Genomic DNA, 7,500 nt, shown 5'->3' with positions numbered 1-7,500 from the left:
CACTCGCCGTCGACGCGCTCGATTCTCAGCAATCCAGCACGTGTTTTCCGTAACCACTAGCGACGACCTCCTAGTCTTCCAGCTGGATTCCAACCTTCGGCCTGAGACCTACTAGCTCCATTCAATTTCTTTACGGAAATAAAGCTGAATGGATTTATGTTCGTTCACGTCGGTATCCGCTGCTTGCGTGTGTCATCTCTTCTTTGCCGTTCTCGTTTTTCGTATTCTTCTTGCCTGTGTTGTCTTTTAGTTGTAGAGTCGATTGCTGCTGGCATTCGGCCTCGCAGCAGATACGTCAAAATTCTCCAATGGATAGATTCCCTACCCCATGGCCAGGTATACCAGTGAGTCTAAAGTCACCACGGCAAGGCCAGAGTAAGGTGGTAGCAGCTCTGCCGTTTTAATAGCGTCGGCGACCACAACTCTCCAAATTGTAGAGCCGTGATCATCTCGGGAAGACAAGGTAAAGACGGTAGTTTCTCATTGCTTTCTCGTCTTGATTCGTTAATACTAGATACAATTTTGGAAATTTCTACGACTGGGCGCTATATATACAGCGCCTAGCCTTCCTAAATGGTCACCCATCTGGTACTGGTCAGGCTCATTGTTACTTAACTTCGGTGCGTGTCAACGTGATTGTGCCGTACTACATTAATGTTGAAATATCTATTAAAATGAAAATAATTAATTTTCTCACCTCAAATTTATATATCACAAATTGAAGATAAAAGATCAATAAATAAAATAAGCTAATTTAAAACACAAAAAAGAACAGTTATTTTTGACACCCTTAACACAAAACTGCGAATAAAATATAAAAAAAATACTCGTAATTTCTCTTTTTAAAGTGGATTGTTTATTTTCTTTATGGAATATACTTCCAAAATAAATTATTAAAATTGTTTAAAAAATAATATTTCTATTATTTTTTATTTTTTAAAAACAGTGTTTACAAAGTGTCTGCGCGCGTTCATATATCCATTTTTTTACGCAATGAAATCAATTGAATTTTACGAATTAAATTTTTTTCAACTTTTAAACTTAAAAAAATCTATCAAAATTTTTCTATTGGTTCATTTTTAAGATATTTTCAGCTTCAATGAGAAATTTTATACTCTTTCTAATAAACTTAATATAATATTCTAGATAAGCGTTTTTAAAAAAAAAATTACTCCCCATTTTGAAATATCTATTAAAATGAAAATAATTAATTTTCTCACCTCGAATTTATATATCACAAATTGAAGATAAAAGATCAATAAATAAAATAAGCTAATTTAAAACACAAAAAACAGAACAGTTATTTGCAAATTTATATGTAAAGTCCAAAGTTTAAAACATTTTAAAAAAAACACGTTGAATTTTTATTTGTTATATTGTTCAGAAAATTTCGTATAATTACGACAAATTTTTCTATTTCATTTAATGTTTTTTTTAGATATTTAAAAAAAATCACTTCATAAAGAAGAAATAAAATATATTAAATCAAAAACTCATGTATTTCTTTAAGAGAATAAAAAAAAAAGAAAAAAATCGGTCGACTGTTTTTTTAACGGTTAAAACTGATAAGTAAAATGGGATCATTTTTCACCTACGGTGGCCTATATTTACTAACTTTTGTTTACAGCACGCAATAGAAAGAGACATTAATTCTGGCGCTTAAGGCCACCGAAGATTTCAACTCGAAGAAAATCAGACATTTGTCTCTATCTATTTCAACTGTGAAAACATCTGATGTCACGTTTTTTGGAATCCTTGCTTAAAAAAGTATTTTATTTAAAAAGGACATGGAATATAAAATATAAATATGGATAAATTCTTAACAATGAAGAATGGAAGTACTCATTGAATAGTATTTTTTATAGGTACATGATTTTTTGGAATTTATATATGTTATTATCGAATTAAGTTAAAATTCGTTGATTTTCTGGTTTGCACTCCATACATTAGATCCATCCATGTAAAAGTAGTAGTGCGATTACTAGTAATCAGACATTAGGTATAAATAAAATATTATCAAATCTATAAATAAACATGACGCAATAAAAAAACTACCTAAGGCACACCCATTAAACGTTTAATGGTGGAGGGGTGTGTCTTAGGTAGTTTTTTTTTCAATAACAGGTTTAGAATAAAATAGAATACTAGTGAATTGGACTGTTCTAAGATCTTTGTATTGTTATGTCCAAAGGCATGTTGTTGTTGTTGTTGTTGATGATGATGATGTTGATGATGATGTTGATGATGATGTTGATGATGATGATGAATGTAAAAACTTTGAATATAAAACTGTTTTTAGAACACGTTGACGACGCAAAAAAGTATTTTATTCAAAGAAGGAGTAAAAACACGATCCAATTTCTTTCTTTTATTTTTTTATTTTTTTAAGTTGAAATATATTTCATTAATTTCCGACTATATCAGGTCCATCTTCAGAGGGTGAATGTATTCTATTGCCTGTTTATTTTTTTTATTTATTTTTGTTTTTGCAAGTAAAATCATTGTGATGTGTTTAACAACAACAACAACAACAACAACAACACAAGGGTTTTACTTGCAAGGAAAATAAAAGCAAGCACTAGAACTCTTTCACTCATGAAGATTGATCTTATATAGTCAGAAATTAATCAACAATGTTTCAAGTTCGTAGCGTAAAGGCTTGTGTACATTTCGATGTCTCTCAAATGCCATTACTTATATTCACCAACTTTTATTGAGCGAAATTTTCCTGAGAAATTTAGCTTAATCTCTGCCCTTACTTGAATCTGGACACTTGGTCTATTTACTTTTTTTGTGTCTTTTCTTACACTAACTCACACCATTAAAATATTAATAGTGCAAAATATTAATAGTGTAATAACGGTAGCAGTTGGTCTATTTACTTTTTTTGTGTCTTTTCTTACACTAACTCACACCATTAAAATATTAATAGTGCAAAATATTAATAGTGTAATAACGGTAGCAGTTGGTCTATTTACTTTTTTTCTGTGTCTTTTCTTACACTAACTCACACCATTAAAATATTAATAGTGCAAAATATTAATAGTGTAATAACGGTAGCAGTTGGTCTATTTACTTTTTTTCTGTGTCTTTTCTTACACTAACTCACACCATTAAAATATTAATAGTGCAAAATATTAATAGTGTAATAACGGTAGCAGTTGGTCTATTTACTTTTTTTCTGTGTCTTTTCTTACACTAACTCACACCATTAAAATATTAATAGTGCAAAATATTAATAGTATAATAACGGTAGCAGTTGGTCTATTTACTTTTTTTCTGTGTCTTTTCTTACACTAACTCACACCATTAAAATATTAATAGTGCAAAATATTAATAGTGTAATAACGGTAGCAGTTGGTCTATTTACTTTTTTCTGTGTCTTTTCTTACACTCATTCACACCATTAAAATATTAATAGTGCAAAATATTAATAGTATAATAACGGTAGAAGTGTCAGAAATCGTCATTAAAAATGCGTGATAAAAACTTGAATAATTCGACCTCCTATCTTTCGAACCTTATAACTAGTTGAAAAATGTAATTCAAGCCCTAATTTCTTTTCAATTAAAGGTGCTGTCATTGAAAATAAAAAAAATATCTATGTAAGGTACACCCCTCCACCAGTAAACGTGCCTTACATAGATTTTTTTTTTCAATGACAGGTTTGGAATAAAACAGAATACTAGTAAATTGGATTGATGTAAGTTGCCACTTAGTGCCATGCTCTAATACCTTACCTTATAGTGTTTGTAGATTGTGGACGCGCTCGAGCGTTGAAAAATATTCTTTCGTCTAATGTCTTGTGATCGTTTTCTGAAATAAAAGTTTCATGCATCTCTGTCTCATGCGTCATGCTAAAGATAAAAATTTAAATACAAACACATGTATGGTGTGTGTATATATATATATATATATATATATATATATATATATTTATTATACTATAATTATATATGTACAGTAATTTATAATAATAATAATAATAATAATAATAATAATAATAATAATAATAATAATAATAATAGAAGAAACAGACGTTAGAGAATAAATAGTTTTTTGGCGGCCATGACACCTTAGACTTAGACCTTAGATGTGATAATATTTAGTCAGAGTCTGTCAGCAATTCCTCGCAATACATTACCAATGTCTGTAAGGACTTTGTATGTTTGTGTGTTATGTGTATGCGTGTGTGTAGTTCTTTGTCCCGTATTAGTGTGAACTCGTTTTTTTTTTGTTTTTTTTTGTTTTTTTTTTGTTTTTGATCGTCATTCTCCTTGTCCGAGTAGTCGGAGTCCGAGATGACGATCGTTTCTGGTACCTGTGTTTGCAGTGGCGCTGACGGTGAGTTGCTGGGTGTCATCAGTTCCTCTAGCTCCGAGTCTGTGAATGGCAGCGTTTCCTCGGATCCATTCGGCGGTGTGGGGCAGTTTATGGGATGGCCGTGTGATATGCATACTTGGGGAGGTTGACTCGGGTCCAGCATGCATTGCTCGTTTAGTTCAGGTAGCAGGTTTCGTTTGATAGCGCGTACCCGTAGTTTTTTGGACGGACTGTGCTCGTCGGCCTCCTCCCATGTGTAGCGTGTGGACGGTTTCGGTTGTGTTGTAGTTTGTGCTGCCTTTGGCACGTAACCGTCGTGTTGGTAGTCGATTATATGTCTGCGCCATATGGTCAACCACATGAGCGGATTCTCTTGTCCACGCAGCTTCCGAACGTGAAGTTATCGCTGGCCTGGCATCGCATTCGGCCCGCGTTCATGAGCCCGTTTCGGATGCTCCGCAGAATGTATGATTTTCCAGAGTTTGATGGTCCCGTTATGTGGAGCGCATTTTTTTTGGTCTGATTTTGTGGCAGACTTCTATGTGGTGGTACTCGAGCGATTCGTCGTATATGTCGAGTGACCTTTGTACCGGCCAGTATTGATGCGTCATTGCGTAGAAGAGCTCGTGCTTCTCTCGGATCTGTTCATGTATGGGTGTGACACGGCTCTGTATCTGCACATCTGCCGCAGCTGCCGCAATAATGTTGCTCAAGTTTGCCGTATTTTTATGTATACTCTCCCACGTCTGTTTTGTGGACGGTTTTGCAGTTCGGGCGCAGTACAGCATCAAGTCGCCGACGTCGGTGGAGTTCGCCTTCTTCATGATCTTTGTGAGGAAGTCGTATTTTTGGCCGCGTAGGCTGTCTGATTTATTCGCCAGACGCGTTTCCTCGATCTCTGGGCTGGGCTCCCGTATCGTTTTGTCGATTAGACGTCGCAGCAAGCCAGCTGCCTATCTGTTACCAAGTTACCCGCTGATAGTACCGTTCGTATTGATGGGTCGGTGGTGAGGTATGTACACAATCCGTAAGGACTGTATATCTTTGGGCATGCCATGATGTATCCCTGTTCTCCTCTGTCCTGCAGTGTCTTCTTCAGTCGGCTGAACCCGTACTCGCCGGTAGGATGCTCGTAGTGCCAACTTATTATGTAAAAGTGGTCAACATCTGAGCAGTTCTTCAAGCGGCTTGGTCCGGCTTTATGGTATACGACAATGTTTGGTCTTTGCTCAAGTATGTTTGCTAAGAGCACGTTTTCTCTGTCGTTCTCGTCGTACGTGCAGGATCTCTTGAAAGTTGGTATGTGTTGTTGTTCTGGTCCGAGGGTGAACGAGTTGGTTCGTCTCCACCGGTATACACATATGTACGGTGTGATTTTTCGGCCGGCGGTTGTGTCTGATAAGACGTAGTCGTTGAATCGCATCTTCTCCTCGTGTTGTGTCGTAGCCTCCATCGTCGTTGTCTGCTGAGGCGGTCCCACGCTGCTCTATTTATAATAATTTTATGCTTAGGTCTGCATATTCCGGTGATGGTGTCAGATTTCGCTGACTATGCCGAACGTGTAAGTGCGTCGTTGGAAATGAAATTTTGCCGACGTTTTTTAATTTGATGCCGAGGTTGCATTTTATCGCTCCACCCTGTCGTGGGCGTGTCCCTTTACTTATTGACGAATTTGCCGTAATTGTAACCAATGTTAAGCCCTGTTGTTGTGTCTTTTGCTATGTAGGTCCCGTGTCCATGCAGCATCCCTTTGGAGATCTGTCCGCGCAGATGTCTGTTGGGTGCGACTATGTTATGTAGATTGTAGAGCCAGTCGTCGTCCACTCCAATTAGTGCCCAGTTGTGGTCGTTTACCGGTAGCCGTGTCGGGTGGTTGTATGATTCCTACCATATTTCGAGTTGCAACATGTATGTTAATTCGAACGTTTATTAATAGCATTTGCGGTGGATCCTCTGATGTGTAGAGTGATTTGTTTATTACAGTTCTGTTTGCTACCGTGAAGCTTCCGCCTGTCTGAATGTAGCCTGTTCGCGCATCTGCGTAAATGTCTTTGTGTTTACTGCGCTGCTTTGGTTTCTCTTTTGGTGTAGTGTTTGCTTTTCTTCCCTTCATGTGATCGAAGTGAACGTCTGCTATTTCTGTTTGTACGAGGTCCTCTTGTACCTCGGGTCGCCCTCTTTTTCTGGCCCTTCGTGTGCTAGGTTGTCCCCTGCGTGTTGGGCTTGCGTTCTGTAGCATGGTGCTGTCGCTGCAGCCACTCCTCCGTCCCAAGCTGTTTTTATTCCGTTGTTCAGTGTGTTTTCTAGTAAGCTCGCCCCGGACATTAGGGCACCCTGTATGGTGTAGTTGCCCTCACTCATTATGTTTGTTAGTGGCCGTCTGAGTAGACTGGGATTTTCCCATTTGTGTCCGAAACTGTCTCCTTGTCTGATTTTGTGGTGAGGCTGGTCTCGCCAGTCATGTAGTAAGTACATCTTCACGTCGCAGCTGTGGTTGTTCGCGTCTATCTTTTTGCTTACCGGTAGTTTGTTTAGCATCCGGACTGGTATCCCGTAGTTGTATATGTAGTGAGGTAGTTCCGCGTTTAATCCGTTCGAAGGCTGTATGTCTTTGAACGTGTTGTTAGGTGTACTGGTCAGGCTCTCTAGGTTACCGTACCCTATGTACTGCCCTTTGTCTATGTATATCTGGAACCATGGTTGAGGGTTTGGAACGAAGACTTCCTCGTTGTTCTTTGTTAACCATTCTCCGCAGATGACGTTTGTGATTTCGCATCCGATGCTTTGCACCCGATATGCTGTTGCTGTGTTCATCATTGATTCCCATCGGTTTTGTTTTACCCATGTAGTTAGGAAATACGGCACTATGTAGTCTTTTGAAGTTGGTTGTGCCCAAGCGTATTCCCCGATGTCCGCGTACTTTCCGTTTGTTTCGTACTTATGGAACGTCGCTTTACAGTCGTTCATGTTTGATGTTTTTATTAAATTCCTGAATGTTCGTTTGACTGTGTATGTTCGTTGGACTTTCCAGTTTCTGTTTGGAGATGCGGGCCGATGTGGATACCCTCCCATCCGTTTGATCCCGATTCCGACGACGGATCATTAGTACCCTCGTCTATTTGCGTCCTAGGTATATTGTCAGTGCTATCAGCAGCACCCACGGTGGGATTATCTCGA

The sequence above is a fragment of the Euprymna scolopes genome, chromosome 40 (assembly GCF_053919585.1).
Source record: "Euprymna scolopes isolate OS-2025 chromosome 40, ASM5391958v1, whole genome shotgun sequence".
In the NCBI taxonomy this organism is placed as follows: Eukaryota; Metazoa; Mollusca; class Cephalopoda; order Sepiida; family Sepiolidae; genus Euprymna; species Euprymna scolopes.
This window is presented reverse-complemented; position numbering follows the sequence as displayed.